The 21,748-nt window shown below is 50.4% G+C and overlaps 1 protein-coding gene across 3 annotated transcripts in view; it reads left to right on the top strand.

Moving 5' to 3' along the window:
* Positions 1–18,931: 18,931 nt before the first annotated feature.
* Positions 18,932–21,748, top strand: part of HERC3 (HECT and RLD domain containing E3 ubiquitin protein ligase 3) — a 93,609-nt gene continuing 90,792 nt past the window's right edge. For all 3 annotated transcript variants that reach the window (XM_056111206.1, XM_056111207.1, XM_056111208.1), the window contains exon 1: positions 18,932–19,031. The gene's annotated coding sequence lies outside the window, so the exon portion shown is untranslated. The remainder of the gene's footprint in view (positions 19,032–21,748) is intronic.

Here is a 21,748-nt window from a genome sequence, read left to right as displayed (position 1 = left end):
AAATGAGGTCATGGAAGTTGGCCCTAATCCAGGCCGACCGGGGTCTTTATAAAAGGAAACTGGGACGCAGATATGTATAGCAGGGAGACCACGTGGGACCCAGGGCGGAGACAGTTATGCACACGTCAGGGAGAGGCTCTGAAGAGCCAGATCCCCTCCTCCGACTGGACACCAACCTCCAGAAGTGTAAGGAAATACATTTGTGTTTTTATCATGTAGGAGTACTGCCACTGATTCGACCATTGATTAAACTGATTGAATGGGGCATGAACAAGGAAGTACATTTGTGATCTTGAAGTCACTCCATCTGCAAAACTTTAAACTAGAAATCTAGCAACACTAGTCAATGAATGCGACTGATTTTCAAATATGCACTAAAAGTGTTTGGGATTTTCAACTAGACACATTTAGCCAAATACTATGGTTTAGGACCTGAGGGGGGAAATTCCCCCAATTAATTGGTTTTAACAATGTGATGTACCTGATTTTATTAATGATCCCTTTCTAAGGTATCAGCACTCAGAGAGTCAGAGTATTACTCTTGTTTAATTGCCGAAAAACAATGAAGTACTGTTAGTCATCTCCTTAATAAAATTTGACTTTTCAATAAGCAAAACTGATAAAATTGCAGGGTTTTTCTTCATAATTAGGTTACATAATTGAGGGAATTTTAACCATAAACTCTATATTCAAAATAAGGAATATAATTTGATTCCATTATCTGAAAAACTCCATTTTGGTGAAACTTCTGTGACTATCAGATGCAGTGAGTAAGACACAGAGTACAGAGTGGAACAAAGAACAGGAAGAGCATTCACTGGGCCTTAGTGAAGATGCCATTTGTTGAGGACTGCATTTTATGAGCGTGAGAGATGTGTCTATGTCATAAAAACCAATTAAGGCTGCCTTTTGCTCACAAAGAGGAACAGCTGGGCTTTAGTGTGCGTATTTAGGCTCAGCATTCATTGAGAAAGAGAAAACCATCCCCATTTGGAGAAGAAAATGACAATTTAGCTTACTCATCAGTCATTAGAAGCATTCTTCATGAATACATGCCACACACAGCTCATCAGGTTTAGAATTCAGTCCCTTTCAATCCTTGTAAAGCTTAATCTCTTGATTAGATGTCATTTTTAGGTATTTCTGAAATCATAAATTAGTTCTCTATTGCCATTCCTTCACACTGCTACCAAGACCTGTGAACTGTGAGCCTTTTTCCTATTCTGATTCAACGTCTTCTAGGTAAAAAGACAGGAGGATGATCCACGAGCTTCCCTCCACCTGCTTCTTTTTATTTATTTATTTATTTATTCATTCATTTATTTATTTATTTTTGCATTGGTTCAAAATACTATTCTACAGACTTTGAGGATAGCCCCCAGGAGATTTTTCTTTTTTGGGTCACACCCGGCGATGCTCAGGGGTTACTACTGGCTCCGCACTCAGGAATTACTCCTGGAGTGTTCACGGGACCATATGGGATGCTGGGAATCAAACCCGGGGTGGCTGCGTGCAAGGCAAACGCCTTCCCCGCTGTACTATCGATCTAGCCCTCCTGAGAGCGTATTCTTGAGTTCTTGCCTTTTTCCTGACTGACCCTCTGTGCTCGGCCAGCCTGTACCGGCCTTGCCTCCAGGTACCCCGTGTATGAGGCTAAGACACTGAACTCTCTTGATGGATGCATCACTTTTTAAACAAAAATTATTTATTTTTTAAATGTAGGAGTACTGTTACTTATTCAGCCATTGATTAAGCTGATTGAATTGAACATGAACTCCACATTACCTTTTTTTCCTTTTTTTTATTAATTGAATCACTGTGAGATACAGTTACAAAGCTTTCATGTTCGAGATTCAGCTGTACAATGATCAAACACCATCCCTCCACCAGTGCCCACTTTCCACCACCAGTGTCCCCAGTATGTGCCCCCCCCCCCATCCCAGTCCTCACCCTGCTTCCATGACAGGCAATTTCCCCAATACTCTCTCTCTCTCTCTCTCTACTTTTGGGCATTGTGTTTTGCTCGAATTTTCCCACCGCCATTCAAGCCTGCCTGCCCGGGGGGCAGATGCTAGATCATTTATTGTCCATCACTCGTTTTGAATATCACGGGGGCCGCGGCTGGCTGCATGCTTCTGGAATCCTGGATTGTAGATGGTTGCGTTCCAGAGACATTTCTGTAGGGCACTAATCCATTTTGAGATTCAATTGGGCGTCTCTGGAGCAGGGCTGTTGGTGCGCCAACGTGGCGCCCGGAGGCACATTGTGGGGGTGACAGACAGGCTGACGAGTGGGTGGGGAGCTCGGAGGGACAGCCCGAAGTCTTTGCCGCCATGCGGCCTGGAACCCACGTACCTGGGCCTTGCTTGGCATCACTTCTCACCAGTCAAGGTAAGTCTGTTTCTTCTTTGTCTTGTATTTCTTTTCTTTTTTTTTTTTTGTCCTTCAAATCTTATTTTATGAAAACACTGCTATTTAGGGAGCTAGAGAGATAGCACAGCGGGGAGGGCGTTTGCCTTGCTCATGGCCAACCCGGGTTTGATTCCCAGCATCCCATATGGTCCCCTGAGCACTGCCAGGAGTAACTCCTGAGTACAGAGCCAGGAGTAACCCCTGTGCATCACCAGGTGTGACCCAAAAAGCAAACAAACAAACAAACACTGTTATTTACAAAGTTCTTCATAGTTGGGTTTTTGACATCCAGTGTTCCATCACCAACCCCCCCCGCCCCCCCCCCCCCACACACGCACAAGTCAGCGTCTCTCCACCGGGTCCCCGGGCTCCTCTCCTTCTTCCCAAGCCCACCCAGCCCAGTGCCACCCTGACAGCGCCCTTTAAATCTGGTTGTTAAAGTTTGGGTCTCAAGGTTTCAGTGTTGGCGACTCTGTGGTTTGGGTGTTTAGCTCTGTCATTTCTTGGTAGCACCCATGTGCCTGACCCCCGCTTGGCCCCTGCCCCCTTTGCCTCTCATCTGCCTCTTCTCCCCGCCCCCTGCACTCTCCTTCCTTCTCCCTATCCTCTGGGACCGAGGGTGATCAGTCACCCCCGTTTAAACCACGGCAGTTCCTCATCCAGTCACTCTAAGTCCCACACAGAAGAGATATCATCCCGTGTTCGTGCTTCTTCTGCCTTACTTCATTTAACATGACTTCCAGTTCTATCCATGAAGCAGACGGTATGGTTTCATCATCCCTTAAGCTGTGTAGGATGCCATTGTGTATACAACACCACATCTTCATCGTCTGCTGATCTATCGTCGGCCAGCAGGATTGATTCCAAAACTTAGCTATTGTCCTGAGTGCTGCAGTGAAGGAAGGTGAGCGTCCGTCCTTCCGAAGGAATGTTTCTCTGTCCTGGGGGCAGATGCCTGAGAGTGGAACTGCTGGACTGTAGCGTAGCTTAATTTTAAGTTTACTGGGAACTCTCTATACTTTTTTTCCATAGGGGTTGAACCAGGCAACATTCCCACATACAGTGGGAGAAAATCGTGTGTACACATTTTTTTCCCCTCCTTGTTTGTTTTTGGTATTTGGGCCACACCCAAGAATGCTCAAAAAATTACTCTTGGGGGCTGGAGAGATAGCACAGTGTGTAGGGCGTTTGCCTTGCACGTAGCCAACCCGGGTTCGATTCCCAGTATCCCATAGGGTCCCCTGAGCACCGCCAGGAGTAATTTCTGAGTGCAAAGCCAGGAGGAACCCCTATACATTGCCGGGTGTGACCCAAAAAGCAAAAAAATAAATTACTCTTGGCTCTACACTTAGCCATCAGACTCCTGGCAGGCTCTGGGGACCATTTGGGATGCTGGGGATCGAACCCAGATCTGTTGCATGCAACCGATGTGCTCTACATGCAGTACTATGAGTCCAGCCCCATATGTGTTTGTTTGTGTGTATTTCAGTTCTCTGGAGAATTTGCTGGGCTGAAGAGATCGTCCAGGAGGTTGGGGTGGGAGGGAGGGCTGGCTCCATTCCTGGTACCACATCTGGTCTCCTGAGCATCCATCTCCTAGAGTCCCTCTGAGTACAGAGCCAGGAACAGACCCTGACCGCTGCAGGGTGTGACCCCAATGGCCCTCCCTCCCCCCTCGCCAAATAAATAAATAAATAAATAAATAAAAGAAAAGAAAAGAAAAAGAAAAAAGCATTTTCTGAGCAAGGGGTGTACATATACTGATCCCATTTGAGTGAAGACATCAAGTGATGAACACCCTTGTACTTCTCATTCCCCTGGCACGGGCCTCGAGTTACCCCGTGGGCCTGAGCCGTGCAGGGCTCAAGGTGACTCTGCAAGTCATCGAGTGTGGCCGAGTGAGTGAGACGTGTCTCCTCTCAGCTGTCCGGGTGCCCCCACCATCTGCGGGCCTGTGAGGGGCCGGCCCGGACCTGTGGGGAAGACAAGGGGGTGTCTGGAGTCACTTTCGCTAGGAACAGAGTGGGACACTCTGCTGGTGAGTGCAGTGCAGCCTGTCAGAGAGCTCTTCCTCTCTGGTCCCTAACTTCCCCATCACAGAGAAACCCTTCCCATCCCCGCGAAGGCCTTCTGCGGGCTTAGAGCAGAGGCGGTACGTCAGGCTAGTTGCCTCTGGGCTATGAATGAGTTAGTTCTGACATTTCACTGTGATAACGTTACGTATAAAATTCAAACGGCCACTTTAGCATTAAAAAATGTTCAACCGAGGCCAGAACAATAGTATAACAGGCACAGGTAGGGCGCTTGCCTTGCACATGGCTGACCTGGGTTCGACCCCTGCTGCATCCCATATGGTCCCCCGAGCATCGCCAGGAGTGATTCCTGAGTGCAGAGCCAGGAGTAAGCCCTGAGCATTCTGCATCGCCGGCTGTGACCCAGTACTCCTCACCCCAAAATGGGAGCAGTGACTATATTTACTTGAACTGTTTCTCCACCCAGAGCTAGATCTTTTTTCCTCCGCCCAAACTAAAACTCTGTTCCCAGTAAAACACTCCCCAGCTCACTCACCTCCTTTCTGCCCCTCCACACCCGCCAGCCCCAGTGACCACGGTTTTCCTTTCTGTCTTCACGAATTTTACTGTTCTAGACACCTCACATAAGTGAAAACACAAGATTGGTCTTTTTCCTTCATTTTTTTTTTCCAGGCTGAACAGATTTCCGTTGTATGTACACTAAAAAAAAAAATACATTTATGGCTCTGGATAACTAGTCCAGTGGGTTGGGCACTTGCCTTAAATGCAGCTGACCCAGATTTGATCCCCGGCATCACATATGGTCCTCCGAGTGCCGCCAGGAATAATTCCTGAGTGCAGAGCCAGGAGTAACCCCTGAACATCACCAGGTGTGACCCAAAAAGCAAAATCAGCAAAATCCACTTACCTGTAGATAGACAAAGTAATTTCCACTTTTTGCCTACTGCAAATCATATTGCACTTGACAAGGGTCTTTTTTTTAAAATTCTTGTTTTCTTTTGAGTTTAGAGATAGATCATATAGAATTGACAATAATTTTTAATAACTGAATATTTTTAAATGTTTTGCTTATTCTAGAGGTTTTTTTTGCTCGTTTTGTTTTAGTTCAGAATCTTTAGCTGTGGGTACATTTATTTACCTGAGTGTGAAATCTCGCTGATCATATTCGGTTTTTCTGGAAAAAAAAATTCTTTTTTTTTTTTCTTTTCAGGTCTAATTTTTGATGATAGGCAGTGCCAATTTTTAATGAATCAATTCATTTGTTACTGTGTCTGGCATATCGAATACGTCACGGGGAGCTTGCCAGGCTCTGCCGTGCGGGCGAGATACTCTCGGTAGCTTGCTGGGCTCTCCGAGAGGGGCGGAGGAATCGAACTCGGGTTGGCCATGTTGGCTGCGTGCAAGGCAAACGCCCTACCGCTGTGCTATCACTCCATCCACACCTAGCAGTGCTCAGGGCTTACTCCTGGCTCTGTGCTCAGGGGTCACTCTTGGTGGGGACCATATGAGGTCCTGGGAATCCAACCCAGGTCAGCTGTGTGCAGGCGAGTGCCCTACACCCTGCATGCTCTCACCAGCCCCTGCCAATGCCAACTTTTGAAGTCTTTATTGGAACACGAAAGACCTGTGATGCCAACTGTGTGTACCGAAAAGTATTGACGCTTATACACCTTTTGGTAGAACGTATCCTCTGTGTAAGATTTCCTCCTTTTCACGCCATGTCTAATCTATAGAATTGGGGTGAGCAAACTGCCTGTTTGTGGAATTAGACAACAGGCTGTGCAGTGCTAAGGACTTAGAGTTGATCCTGATTTGTTCTGTGTCATCTGAGAACTCGTTTTCAGCCTGTCAAACGTGACAAGCCCGAGCAGCTGAGACAAGATGATGTCATTTGTTCTGGTGTTAGCTCCTCTGCCTTCGAAAAGCCCGTGGTGCCAGGCAGCTGCGCCTTGAACAACCGATTCTTTCTCTGAAACTTTCTGTAAAGAACTTCCAGCATAATAGAGAACCTCCTCATCTGCTGGTGCCTCCGGACCTTTCCCTTCCTGCCTGGCAGAACCGTTGGCAGAATCAGAGCGTTGGTGTATCTGTTGGTGAACTCTTCCCTGCGCCACATAAGGGTCACGTATAGAAGACATTCATTTATGGGTCGCCCATGCATAAATTTGAGTTTCTTTACAAATTTGAGTTTCCCGTGACTCTTCAATATTTCATTTAAACTCACTTCAGCAAGAGGCGAATTGGCAGGCTGTCTCAGGATTGGCATCCAACCCAGTCCGGTTAGTGGTCACTAATCCAACACTCCCTGCCCATTACGCAGGCGGTGGAAGAGGCTGGGTACATTGAGGACAGCAAAGGTGAAATATCGATACCCCGCTACCAGACCCCCGCAAGGACCTTACACGGATCAGACATTCTAAAACCCACCCTCTCCCAATCTTCAAATCGGCAGTCAAGAGAAGCCACCACTCAAACCGGAGGAGGATTTTCCCTTGGTGTGTGCCTCTCCGGACGGCCACCTTTCTCTTCTGTGGCCACTATTTTCCTCTCGGGTCTCTCTGCGTCTCTTGATCACCACGCCATTCCTAGCCTGCCTCAGTATCCTCACAAACGTTGCTCCCCAGCCCTCCACGTGCAGTTATTCCTCTCTCCTAACCCTCCCCCTCAGCGCCCCGTTCCATCATCGACACAGGAACAACCAGTGATTCATTCCAAACTTCTCCGCGGCTTATCATCGCCTGGGAAATGAAATCATCCACCCCCCCGGCCTCCCGCCCACAGCTCCAGGCTTCCTTCCCCCCTTCCCTCCTGCCAGTCCCCTGCCCGCTGTGGTCCCCTGCCCGCTGTGTCCCGTCCACCCCGATGACCAGGTTGTCTTTTCACATCGTGACAATGACAAGCTCCTCGCTTATCGATCCGAAATGACCTTTGGTTTCTATTCCCTTGGCCAGGGAGGCTTTTCCCCTGCCTGGCGTCTCTTCCTTAATATTTAAGTTCGGGGAGAAAACCCCAGGAAATACTTTTATTTATTTATTTATTTTTTGCTTTTTGGGTCACACCTGGCGATGCTCAGGGGTTACTCCTGGCTCTGCGCTCAGGACTTACTCCTGGTAGTGCTCTGGGGACCATATGGGAAGCTGGGAATCGAACCCGGGGTGGCCGCGTGCAAGGCAAACACTCTACCCGCTGTGCTATCACTCCAGCTCCCCAGGAAATACTTTGATAGCAATACTTTGTAGGTCTGTGTGTCTGTACACAGGGAGAGTATGTTTTATTGAATTGAGAACATTGTGGTTTTTGGAGTATTTTTTCCTTATAAGTTGAAAATGCCTTGGTCACATATAAACAAAAATTTTTTTCCAGTTAGAAGTTGCTTTTAGCTGTTTTTTTCACTGCCTTATTTTAGGTACCCCAGCAATCTTTTTCTTTTTTATTTCACTGGGCTGTGTTTAGGGAATTTACTTTTCTCCCTGAACTTTGCCACTATTTCTTTAAACAGAGCACATTGGAGGGACAACCTCTCCTCCCCCCCCCCCCCCCCCAAATCGTTGGGCATGAAGATCTCTTTTGTCAAAGAGGAAGAGCTGCTATGGACTGGTGACGTGAAAGGGCGCTAACTGGGTCTTGCCTTTTCAGACCTGAGATGTGGCAGAGGGACCAAGGAGAATATCCTGGAAACCGAACAGATTGAAGACTTGGGTTTGAGTGATGGGACTCAAGAGGAGCAGTGAACCCCTGTTTTGTGGGAAGCCAAGAGCCCTCTCATAGACCCTGGCCGTGGTTCCTATGTTAGGAACTGCTTGGGACGGACATTGGTGACAGTCTGCCAGGACTTCCTGATCTCAGTGGATGCCTGATCTATAGCAAATAACATCAGGCTGACAGTTACCTTATCTGGCCTTATCTATAGTAACCTCCAGGATGCACCTACTGCCCTAAGACCCTTTGATGTACAAATGTCTACCTTGAATGTTAGGTAAAGCTCTTGTTGCTGACCTTACCATATATGGTTTACTGCTTCTGCTCCTGACTGAGCTGCCCGGACCCTATATAAACAGCCTGTATCCCTCAATAAAGTTCTGTCCCTTTTTCTCTCGGTTTCTAAACTGTACTCTGTCTCTTGTGTCTTGTGTTCATTTGGTCGGTCCTTCCCTGCACCTATGGATCCTAGGGCCACCTCGGCGGGCCGGAGAGTGGTTTTGCGGGCCCTCCGCACTGTTTGTTTCAAGATTCTTCAAGCAAGGGAAGTTTATGCAGACATAGTCACCAGATTCTAGGCTACGTCCCTACCTTGCGGTCTAGCAGTAAAACCATATCCTATAATAAGTGGGCATTTTAATCTTGTTTGGATTTTCGTAGCACAGCAGGTCAGGTGTTTGCCTTGCACGCGGCCGACCCGGGTTCAATTCCTCCGTCCCTGGTTCGATTCCTCCATCCCTCTCGGACAACCCGGCAAGCTACGGAGAGTATCCCACCCGCACGGCAGAGCCTGGCAAGCTCTCCGTGGAGTATTCCACATGCCAAAAACAGTAACAAGTTTCACAATGGAGACGTTACTGGTGCCCACTGGAGCAAATCGATGAACAACTGGGAGGACAGTGCTAGAGAGCCACAGTGTTACTTCTTATCAGGTTTCATCTTTTGTGGACACATCTTCCTTGCGGATCTTAAGGAAAGACGTTGCTTATCTCTACTAGAATTCGGCTCCTTCTAAGACTAACTTCAGGGATCGTTTCTCTGGTTCACAGAATTCTGCTACTTTTGGTCAAAAGTCATATATTCATTACAGCTTTCTTAAAAATCGTTTTTGAGGGGTCAGAGTTTACAACAGCATTAGCTCTAAAAGATTGATTTTACAGTCGCAGAGCCAAGCGCCGGTCCCTCCACTGGTTCCAAATCCCTTCTCCCTGGGCCCTACCCCCTCCGCCCTAGTCCCAGTCTTGCTGATCATGTCTCTGGATTTGTGCCTTCTTGGGGCATGTCTAGTCTTTCTTTTTGTTTGATTTTTTTTTTCCTTTTTTGCTTTTTGGGTCACACCCAGCGATGCTCAGGGGTTACTCCTGGCTCATGCACTCAGGAATCACTCCTGGCGGTGCTCGGGGGACCATATGGGATGCTGGGAATCGAACCTGTGTCGGCCATGTTGGCTGCGTGCAAGGCAAACGCCCTACCCGCTGTGCTATCGCTCCAGCCCCCTTGTTTGCTTTTTAAACCCTACTTGCTGGTGGCGGGGCCTACTCCAGTCAGTGATCAGGGAACGCTACGGTGTTAGGCATCAAGCCTGGGTTTCCAACATGCAAACTTGTGTCCTCACCCATTGAACCATCCCTGTTTCCCCCATTTTATTTTTCATTTATTTATTTATTTATTGGGTCACACTTGGCAATGCACAGTGGTTCCTTCTGGCTCTGCACTCAGGAATTACTCCTGGTGGCACTCAGGGGACCATATGGGATGCTGGGAATTGAACGTGGGTTGGGCCGCGTGCAAGGCAAATGCTCTACCCGCTGTGCTATCAGTCCAGCCCCCTACTGAGTTTTTTTTTTTTGGCCACACCTGGCGATGCTTAGGGTTTCCTCCTGGCAGTGCTTGGGGGACCATATGGAGTGCTTGGGGTGGAACCTGGGTTGGCCGCATGTGAGGCAAAAAGCTCTACCTGCAGTACTATTCTATTGCTTAGACCCCTCTCCCCACTTTGAATCTTTTGTTTTTCGGTTCCACCTGGTCGTATTCTTAGGGACCACACCTCTGGTGTCGAAGAGGGGCGGGGGAGGGTGATGGCCATGGACCAGGGTCTAAACTGTCATCCCAGCTGCACCCGCATGCAAGTATCTTCACCCCTGGGCTAACTCTAGCCCCCATCTAAACTCTTACCGAAGTGCTTTTAAAGTAAATTTCCTTGTAGAATTGGCCAACTAGAATGATTGATTCGATGAGGTCAAAATACATGATTTGCTTTAGAAAACCATCCCGGAGGTGGGGCCGGTGGGCAGAGGAGATCACCCAGTGGGTGGGAACACAATTTTGGTAGGCAAGAGCCCTGAGTTCAAGTCCCAGCACCTGGTTGGGAGTAGGCGGGTGTTGGGGGGATCGCCCCCAAACAAGACCCAACCACTTTCCCTGAGAACACAAGGGTCTTGAAGGTGGTCACTCTGCGGACAGGAGCCTGGCAAATGTCACCAGGAAAGCTGCCTCTGGACTCATCTCCATTTCTCTGCCTTCGACTGTCCTCAAGGGCCGTGGACGGGAACCTTCATGTCACACATCAGTGAGGCAGCCGGGAGCAGAGTGTACTGTGGCATGTCGAACTGAGAGCAGGGCACTTGGGTAAGTCCCACGGCGGACAGGCCCTCTGCACCCTGGGGACTCTAGTTCCCCCCTCGCCCCTGGCCGGCCAACAGCTGCCTCTCACGCCATTTGAGGCGGGTCAGAGAAACAACTGGGGCTAAGTGGATCGACCACGTGTGTGTGGCTGCTTCTGAGTCTATCCATAGGGAAAGTGGCCGTGGGGTAGAGCCCAGGACAGTCCCGACCCCTCTGCCTTGACCCCGCTCCCTGGCCTGGAGCATTTCGTGAGCCCTCTCCAAGATTGAGACTAGCTTTAGACGTTTGCCCAGATCTAGAAGTCCATCCATCTGTCTGTAATGTGGCCACTTGTGTCTGTCACTGTCCAGTAAAAGAAGTCCACCCCAAAAGGGAAATTCTCATTTCTAAGCTTGTGAGAATTCTGGAAGGACGATGGCAGGTTAAAGCAGGAAGTAGCAACCATCACTGTCAGATCTGGTTTAACTAGTTAGCAGAGACAAGCTGAATCCTTGCTGAATAGCAGAGCAGTGTGTGGTCGGGAAGCTCCAGACACACTTCAGCCAACATGAAACTCCAGGCTGACTGAATTAAGCTGCCAGTCTGACATGCTAAAGCCGGGACACTGAACCTGAAGGACTGTTTATCTTACGTTTATCTCGCACTGTCAAAATATTTTGAGAAAATCAAGTTGTGCCACTTTGAAGAAATTTCATCGAGTGCTTTCAAAACTAGGTTTTTAGACCTGTAAAGAGTATAGAAGTGTATTTTAAGGAAGAAAGATAATGGAAGGAGATAGCTCCAGAGGGAAAGGATGAAATTCAGTCTTTAATTGAAATTGGTTTGTGGTAGGGGATGAAGAAAAGCTACAGGACAGAGTGAACGTGAAATAACGCTTAGAAGGGTTGACGTCTGTGTTTTAAGTAAAGGAACTTCGTAAGGTCAAACAATTGTTAAAGGATCTTCAGACTGAGTTTGTTATCTACGTAACAAAATAAGATTTGAGTTTTCCTGTGATAAAAGGACAAAGAGTATTGCAAAACCTGGTGAGCTTTTTCAGACTGTACATTGTTTAATTGATCTGTCTTCAAAGTAAAGACATTATTAAGATTATTTTGTTAGGTGTATCATCATGTCTTTAGACCCAGTTTTATTTGGTTTTGTTTTCTGTTTTGATAGACCTTTGACTCCTTGTAGGAGAAAACAAGTCTTTTGTTTTGTTTTGTTTTTTTTTTTGGTTTTGTTTTATTAGTGAAACACCATGAGGTACAGTTGTAGACTGACAAGTTGTTGTGCTTGGGTTTCAGTTACACAATGATCGAGTACCCATCCCTCCACCAGTGCCCATTCTCCACCCCCACCAATCCCAGTATCGCTTCCACCCCCCATCCCCCATCCCACCCTGCCTCTGTGGCAGGGCACCCCCTTTTGTTCTCTCTCTCCTTTGGGTGCTGTGGTCTGCAGAAGAGACATTGGGTGGCAATCATGTTCGGTCCATAGACTACTTTCAGCAGGCAAGGAGAAAACAAGTTTGAGCTGTCAAAATAATTTTTTTGAGGTCACCCCCGGCAATACACAGGGGTTACTCCTGGCTTTGCATTAAGGAATCACTTCTGGCAGTGCTCAGGGGACCATATGGGATGCCAGGGATCGGAAACCTGGGTCGGCCACGTGCAAGGCAAATGCCTACCCACTGTGCTATTTAAATTGTCTTCTTGTATCATTTGGATTTATTTCGAAGTTAACCAGTCCCTCATTCTTGCTCATTTTGGTTTTGTTTTGGCTTTTGGGCCCCACCTGGCAGAGTTCAGGCCTTAGTCCTGGCTCTGCACTGAGGGATCATTCCTGGTGGGCCCAGGGAACCACATGGGTCAAATCTGAGTTGGCAGTATACCACACCTTAAATACATTATTTCTTTGAACCTCCTACAATCTGATGAGGGGAGGATAATTTTTTATTTTCTAGACAAGAAAGTAGAAGCAGGTGTTTCATTGTATGGCCGAGACTTCGAACCGAAAGCTTTGTAACTGCTCTCACGGTGATTCAATAAATAAAATTATAAAAAAAAATGGGGAAAAAAAGGTGGAGTTCATGCACAATTCAATCAGCTAATCAGTGGCTGCATAAATAGCAGTACTCCTACATAAAAAAAAAAGTAGAAGCACAGGAAGAGAAGTTGATTTTTCTAGATCATACAGTGAGAAAGTGTTAGAGAAAGGATCCATAGCCAGTACAATGTGATTGTTGCTAGAGGTATTCATCTCAAAACAAGTGCCACAGAGAGTTGAAGCAGAAACCTCTGTGGATTGAACTGAGCTCAGGGGAGAGGAGGGACTTACAGCGGCTTTACTATCACAGGAGAATTTTGGAGATCAGATGTGAAATAAGCCAACAGGAGTATCTGTGGTTGGTATAGCTGGGGACACAGTGCCATCCGTTTGACAGGAAGGGCCGGTGCTGAGCTGGTGGGAGCCGAAATCAGGGTGCTGGAATGTGTGGGCGGCGTTAGATTGATTGACAATTCAATATTAAATAAATCTCTCGTAATCATAATGGCCAAAGCGAGTGGGAGAGAGGCTGGCCAGAAGCCCTAGATAAGGAAATGTTGGAATAGTCCACAGATACAGAGAGGAAATAAAACTAGGACTGAAGGTGATGAAGAGTGTGGTAGACTGGAAAAGCGTTTTCCCCAGAGACGTCTATATCCTAATCGTTAGAACCTAGGAATGTGTCTCCTTGTATGTCAAGGGGCCTTGCAGAGATTAAGGATCTCGGCGTGGGGAACTGGCCCAAGAGTATTCCAGCCCTTCTGATGCCATCAGCAGGATCCTTGGAAGGTCTCATGGGAGAAGGAGAGGGGTCAGTGGGAGGAAAGGTGGGCTGGTGTCACGTGCTCATGAGCCTGGGAATGCGGGGGGCGCTGGGTGCTGGAGAGATCACAGCACAGCCTCCTGTGGAACCCAGAAGGATCTGGCCTCAGCAATAACTTTAGTTTTGTTTTTTTTTACTCATTTTACATTTCTGCTTTCCATAAGTATTAAGGAATTAATTTGTGCTGTTTTTAGCCACTGAGTCTGTGGTAAATTATTACAGCAGTTTCAAATTAGCAGTTTCATATTCATCTCCTGCTCTGTTAGAGAAAGATATTATGAAAGGTGCTGTAAAGAGAAACATGACAGTATTCAGTGACAGAGTAGGAAGAGAAAAATCAAGATTCAAGGTGTTTCAGAGTCCTGAATGCTGAATCATTGAGGGCAAAAGAATCATGTTTGTTTTGAGTCATACCATGGAGTGCTCAAGGCTTGCTGCTGGCTCTGCTCTCAGGGTTCGCTCCTAGAGGGTCTTGGGTTTCCATATGGGGGGCCAGGGATCGAACCCTGGTCAGCCACGTGCTAGGAAAAAACACCTTACCCCTGTGCTGTTGTTCTAGAGAATCCTTTTTTTTTTTTTTTAGCTTTTTGGGTCACACCCAGTGATGCTAAGGGGTTACTCCTGGCTCTGTACTCAGGAATTACTCCTGGCGGTGCTCAGGGGACTATATGGGATGGTAGGAATCGAACCTGGGTCGGCCACGTGCTAGGAAAAAACACCTTACCCCTGTACTATTGTTCTAGCCCCTAGAGAATCCTTTTTTTTTTTTTAGCTTTTTGGGTCACACCCAGCGATGCACAGGGATTACTCCTGGCTCTGCACTCAGGAATTACTCCTGGCGGTGCTCAGGGGACCATATGGGATGCTGGGTATCGAACCTGGGCTGGCCATGTGCAAAGCAAATGCCCTACCTGCTGTGCTATCGCTCCAGCCCCCAAAAATCCTACCTTTATGGGAGAAAGATGAGTTCAATTTTATAAATTTTGCACGGGTTCCACTGAGCGCACCCCAAGTCAAACTTATCTTATGTGAGTCTTCACTTATAGGGCTTCAGGAAGGAGCAAGACATTACTCTCACACTGCACATTTAGAGATGAGGTCACGTCAGGAAAAAGTACCTCTTATGAGAGAATGGCCAGATATTATGGCCATTTTGAATGTAGATAAGATTCTTAGAAATGGTCAGTGGTTGAGTGAAAGGCGTATAGTGAAGACATTGATGTATCCTGAGATAGAAAAAAACGAAGCCAGTGATGCTCTTAACATTGTATCCAAAGTTATCTGAATGTTACTCCTGGAGACAATTTATATTTACTTTGCATGGCTGGTGTATTAATAACATTTTAACCAAGTGTTTGACACTGGAGTGCTGAATTTTGGGTTGGAATTGTAACTACTTCTGTTTCATGAAGTGATCCTTTCCCGAGTTACTCATGTTGTTTTCCAGATGGACAAGACTAATTTAGACCCTAGCTTTTGAAATAACTGTTCATAATCCCACATGAGGCCAGTTAACTAGATGTGGGGGTTATGAAAAATTTGACAATGGTAAAATGTTTTAAAAGCACAAAACGATCAACAATTGATTAAAAATCAGTTGCATATTGAATCCAAGATGCATTGCTCACCTAAGCTGTGCTTCTCGGGTGAAAAGGGGCTGCAAGTGGAAAAAGTTTAAGATAAAGAATAATTTGGATGATATGTGGATAATGGATAGTTGAATGCCACCCCCCCCCCCAAAAAAAAAAAGAACTTGCTGGGACTGGAGAAAGAGCTCAAAACTTTTTTTCCTTTTCTTTTTGGGTCACACTCAGCGATGCACAGAGGTTACTCCTGGCTCATGCACTCAGGAATTACTCCTGGTGGTGCTCAGGAGACCATATGGGATGCCAGGGATCGAACCCAGGTCAGCCGCGTGTAAGGCAAACGCTCTCCCGGCTGCGCTATCGCTTCAGCCCCCAAGAGCTCAAAGCTTCGAACACAAGATTTGCAAGCAGGAAACTGAGCTTCAATTCCCAGCACTGCACCATTCCTGAGGCCAGCGAGGGACACCCCTGAGGCAGAAGTAGTCCCAGAGGCCAGAGACCCCTACCCCTGCCTAGTAATTCCCCACAAAACAACAACAACAACAAATCAATCCAAATCCATTTATCCAAATCCATTTTTTTGAGGCATAGTCAGTGTCAACATCCTTCACGCAGCAATGTATAATTTTCAGCAGAGGCTTTAAAGGATCATAAAAAAATGTTAAGAATCATGTTTTGCCCAGGCAAAGAGGGCTAACGAGGGACAGTCTGTATGTGCATCCTGCTAATCATATCCTGAAGTTCTGTTTCATTACACTGAGACGGACTGACATGGGAAGACATGCTTCCGTACCGAGAGACAAAGTGACTACATCCAAGCTGGGAGCAGACGGAGACACAGGCGCCGAGAAAGAAGCTAGCTCACGGGGCACGACAGGCGGGAATCTGCAAAGCCCTTCCGACTTTTCTGGGAGTCGGACGGGGCGTGCCAGCCCTCTGGCCCCCGGGGGCTCTGCCTTGTCCTGTTCCACCACACCAGGAGGCAAGGAACTGGAAGGCATAAACCTGAGCTGAGCTGCAGAAGGCAGGATCGCGGGGACCGTGGCAGCCCTGCCTGGTGACCTCTGGGCCTCCCGGAAGCCATGGACAGTGGATGCCACTTTCCTTCTCAGGGGTCCTGAGGAGAGCTTGCCCACGGCTTGAGTTTCATCCCTGGGACTGGAGAGACAGCTAATGAGGGCCCATCTTGGCAGACAAACAGACTTAGGCTCATTGTTTCCCTCTGATTGCTAGCAAGCCGGCCACACCCTCGAGGCCCACAGACACCCTGCAGTCCTACCTGACTGGCTGGCTTGCCAGGGGCTCCGAGGAGGCCCGCAGTGACACTTGCTGGCCCATCAGCTGTGTTCTCTGCTCCCTCCCAGACCCCGGGTGTGTGCTGCCTTGGCCCTGGCCTCCTTTTCAGACCCACCCCACGTGAATTCCCTGGTGGCTGTCTAGGTTCGAGAGGCAGAGTCTGGCACTACTAGCTGCAATTGTCCTGGTCACTACCCAGCCTACCCCGTGCCACCACCTGTGCCAGGAACTTGCAATCACAAGTCGTCACTCAGGTCTGTTTGACAGACTCCCGTGACCAGAAAACCCCAACCAGAGCCCAGGCCGTTTAGAAACAGGCCTTTGGCCCCAGTCTGCGTCTTTCGCCAAGACAGAGGAATTTATCCATATGGTGGTTCAGGTTTAATACCTGGGAAGATTCCTAACTAGCGCAACAAGGTAGGCAGCTCCTGGGGGGGACTTCAAAACAACAGTCCTGGGGAGCACCAGGAGAAATGATGACACCGCTCGCTGGAAGAGCATTTCAGCGGGAACTGAGGAAGCATGAAAGGCGACCAAGCAGGTCACAGAGCTGGCGAGCACAGGAGCTGAGCTAGAAAGGCACAGTGGAGGGTCCCAGCAGCCAAACCGCAGAAGTCAAAGGCTACAACAGTGAGAGTGAAGAGGGTACGGCACCGGAAACCATCGAGCAAGAAGGAAAACGCAGAGCGGAACATTGGAATTATATGGGACAGTAAAAGTGGAACAATGTTTATGTAATAGAGAAGGGGGGGGAGAGAGAGAGAGTGAGAGAGAGAGAGAGAGAGATTACGGAAGAGTTCTCTTTTGTTTTGGGGTCACACCTAGCAATGCTCGCGGTTTACCCCTGGGAGTTCTTCGCACTCAGGAATCACTCCTGGTCGTACTTGGGGGGACCCTATGGGATGCCCAGGACGGCATCCGGAGCAACTACATGAAAAAGCTGCCACCCTACCTGCTTTACGATCTCTCCAGCTCCAAATCGTTTACTTTCAATACACACTTTTTTTTTTTCCATCACAAAATGTGCCATGGTTAGTAACTATACATCCCTGGGCATAATTACCGGGTAAATATTTATCTTTTCAAGGCAACAGGGGCTGCGCTGTTTTGCCTGTCAGAGTATTTACAGGGCTTGGAGTATGGAGTACGTTTAATCGGAAATATATGGAAAATTAAGAGAGGCGGAAAAAAAAAAAAGAAATGGTAAGAAAGAATCACCCATGACCTCTTGGTAGCCTGACAAAGAGCTGATCTTGCATTGGGCGTTGCTGGGGTGACCGAGGGCCAGGCCAGCAGGGCTGCGTGGGGACAGTCCGGGTGGGCTGGGCTCCCGTGGGCCCTGACCCTCCTCCTGGGGACCCCGGGAAGCAAACTCCAGCCACCCCAGCTGGTCACTCAGACCGCCGTGCCCTCGGCCGCCCGGCCCCGCCTTCCCTGGAGATGAAATTTCATCTGAGCCTGAGTCCGGGCCAGGTGCTGGGAGCCGACCCCGGGGTGCCAGCCGGCCCTGCCCGGGCCAGAGGGTCTGTCCCTCTCTTCTGCCGACCAGCCAGCCGGGCCGCACCTGGACACGGCGCCCCTCGAGGCCGGCCCTGGGGGTTGGGGGTGACTTTCCCGGCCTGGCCTGGCCTCCCAAGGGCCCGGGCCTCACCGGTACCATCCGCTACCCCGAACCCCGCTCGGCCCGCTCCCAGGGAGCACTGCTCGCGGAGCACCACGGCGGGCGGTTCCGAGGCGGGGTCGCGGGGCCCGAGCACCTCTGGGGGGCAGCGCCCGCCCTGTCCCGCCCGCCCGGGGCCTGGGGGACCCGCTCCGAGCCCCCCGAGCCGGGGGACTGACTGCAGAGCCCGGCGCAGACCCCCGGCCGCCCCCGGCTCCTCCTCCCCGGCCTCTGGTCACCCCCGTTCCCCGTCCGGCCCCGGGTCAGCCCCGCGCCCTGGTCACCCCCGTCCCGTCCCCCGGCCCGTCCCCTGGTCACTCCCGTTCCCGTCCCTCGGCCGGTCCCTGGTCATCCCCGTCCCCTGGTCACTCCCGTCCCCTGTCCCCCGGCCCGTCCCCTGGTCACTCCCGTTCCCCGTCCCTCGGCCGGTCCCTGGTCATCCCCGTGCTCTGGTCACCCCCGTCCCCTGTCCCCCGGCCCGTCCCCTGGTCACTCCCGTCCCCTGTCCCCCCGCCCGTCCCCTGGTCACCCCAGTCCCCCGTCCAGCCTCCGGCCCGTGCCCCGATCACCCCCGTGCCCTGGTCACTCCCGTCCCCCGGTCCGGCCCTGGCCACCCCCGGCCCCGTCCCCGCTGGCCGGGCCCTGGTCACCCCCAGCCCCGGCCCCGTCCCCCGGGCCGCCCCCGCCTCCCCGTCCCCCTCGCCCCGCCCCCCCGGCGCTCCCATTGGTGGATCTGGCGGGCGGCGCGCGCCCACTGGCTGGGCGGGGCGTCAGTCACGGCGCCGGCGCCCGCGGGCCGTGCGGGAACTTCCTCGTTATTGTGACGCGGCCGCGGCTCTGCACGGTCCCGCGAGCTCGGCGCGGCGCAGGTGCGTGCGGGCCGGGCGGGGGGCCGGGCCGGGCCGGGCGCGGGCGGGCCGCGGGGGTCCCGGGGCGCCCGTGTGTGCGCGCCGGCGGGGGCGCGGGTCGGGGCGCGCGCGGGGGCCCCGGGGAACCGGGCCGGGCCGGGCGGGGCGGCGGGCGGGCCGGGGGCTGCGGGGACCCCCGGGGACCCTTTGGGCACGGGCGGGGGGCGCCGAGGGACACCCCCTTCGCCCAGTGCACGGGGGCGGCGCCGGCCTGTCTGCGCAGCGGCCGAGACACCCGCTTTCCGGGGGCCCTACACCCGCGCCCCCACTTTGGATGCATTAAACAGCATCCCGGGGGCTGACCCTGCGGAGTCTGGAACCATCTGGAAAAAGTGTCAAGCCCAGAGCTTTGAGATCTTGGCAGCACCCCGCTTGGGGCCTGGGGAAAGAACCCCAGCGCGCCAGCCCCGGCTGCTTGCGGTGGTGTTTGCTCAGAGAGCGGTCAGGTATTTGTTTTTGCTGAAACAATGTTGCAAAGCGGTCCCCAGGCTGTGTGCGGCCAGCCCGGCCCGAGCGGTTCTTTGCAGGGGACAGGCAGACTCGCCTCTCGGAAGATGGGCAGAGCAGTTGAAAACATCTCTTCTGCCTCCAAAGGGCCGTGCATCCTCACTGGTGGAGGAAGAGAAGGTTTTTGACCTTCAGGAGCAAAAGTGATATTCCCCGCATCACCTGGGACTTTCTCCCTAGCACGTTGGCAGTGTAGGCAATGTAGTAGACTACCTGTCATGACGCTCTGATACCCTCCAAGTGACTGGTCATGATGCAAGGCAGTGGCGGCGGTGGTGGTGGTGGTGGTTCTTTGCATGCTGTTGAGATAGTTTCATCTTGCTTTGCCTCAAAAGAGGCGATGGAGAGAAGGAAAAAAAATATCAGAAAGTCTTCAGGACATTTTGTCACAAAATAAGCTGATGTATCTGGTGTCAGGAAAAATGAAGCAGACACAGCTGGATTATTGTAATTTTATCATTTTCACTGGAATAGAATAGATAAAAGTCCTTTTCTTTTCTTTTTTTTTTTGTTTTGCTTTTTGGGTCACACCCGGTGATGCTCAGGGCTTCCTCTGGGCTCAGCACTCAGGAATGACTCCTGGCGGTGCTCGGTGGACCCTGTGGGATGCTGGGATTTGAACCCGGGTCAGCCGCATGCAAGGCAAACACCCTCCCCGCTGTGCTATTGCTCCAGCCCCAAAAGTCTTTTTCTTTTATTATTTAGTTGTGTGGTTTGGGGGTCACATCTGGCCGAGTTCAGAATTTACTCCAGGCTCTGTGTTCAGGGCTCGCTTTGGGCGGTGCTTAGGGTATGATAAATGATGTCAGGGATGGAATCTTGCAGGGCACAAGCCAAGCGCCTTACCTGCCAGACCAGCTCCCTTGCCCCTGAATCTAATGATGTATTTACTGTGTGTGCTAGGAGTGTTGTAAGGTGCTATTTTTGTGTGAGGGGGCCCGTGGTTCTCTGCGTGTGCCCCAGGATATTCCCAGAGGGTCTCTTATAGAAAGGGGGAGGGGCACCGGACAGAAACAAGGTCTCCAGGTCCCTTTCAAAGCAGCCGCCTCCTTCTTAGGAGACTGCCCCAAATTCCAGTTTATGGCTGGATGCAAGGTTTGGGGGCTCTGGGCATTAGAGCTTAGAGATGTCCGCTTCTTCCTTCAAGACCATGAAAGTTACTTTGTAGCCTCCTGCGTTCTGTTTGGTTTCTTTTATGGGCAGAGGCCAGATGCCAACTGGGTGACCTGTGGTGAGCTGCTTAATTTCTCAGAACCCAAGTTTCCTCTTCCCATACTTGAGATCGTATCTGATTGGCAGCGTTGATAAAAGGATTGAAAAAGAGACTTTGTGTGGTGACTTTAGGCTAGTGTCCCGTGCCTAAACAGACCCAGGATGGTTTACTGCTGTGGTCTGCTGGAAGGAATAAGGTGAGCCCTTGGGTAACAGATCTAGCTTCGGGTTACCGCTCGGCTTCTCAAAGGACCAGTTACTTGGCTTGGAAAAGCCTTAGCTGCCACTAAGAAAGAATTGAGGTGCCTGGAGCTGGCCCCATGGGCTGAGCGCAGGCTGGGCACGCAGGAGGTCTGGGTTGGTTCCCCGGACTTAGTGTGGTCCCAGTGCACGAGAGCGAATCCCACACATAGAGCCAGGCGTGGCCCCTGAGCATTCCCGAGTTAGCCCCAAACTCTCCCCAAATAAAAAAGAAGATAAAATAGAACGTGACTGGAAGTGATTGTAAGCCTCCTACCTAGGGTTGGATCAAGTGATCTTTTAAAGCTCTCAGTGAAAAATTCTTTTGATGATAGAATTCCCCCTCACCCCCCCAGAGACTTTTACTGCAGGTAGAAACGTCCTTGCTGGTGGCAGGCATCTGGAACTGTGTGACCCTGGGAACGAGCCAGCTTCATTCCGAGACTGGGTGGCTGTGGGGAAGGTTCGGCTAACTCCTAAGATTGCATCACCCCTTTTCTGGCTAGCATAGGTGCAGACACCTATAAATATCCCCACTGATGGAGCCAACAGGAGCTCGCCGAGTGCAGCCTTTGCCACTTCTGCTTTTGGTGGCGAAGGGGCCTAGCTTGGCTTTGTATTTGAGAGGTGGCAGGGGGTCGCGTTTGGAGAGCACAGATTCTGGACTCCCCCGGTAGATGAGATTTGGACCCTGTGTTTGCCACTTCCTGTCTGTTCAA

This window comes from Sorex fumeus, unplaced genomic scaffold, assembly GCF_029834395.1.
Source record: "Sorex fumeus unplaced genomic scaffold, SorFum_2.1 ptg000013l, whole genome shotgun sequence".
Classification (NCBI taxonomy): domain Eukaryota; kingdom Metazoa; phylum Chordata; class Mammalia; order Eulipotyphla; family Soricidae; genus Sorex; species Sorex fumeus.
This window is presented reverse-complemented; position numbering and strand designations above follow the sequence as displayed.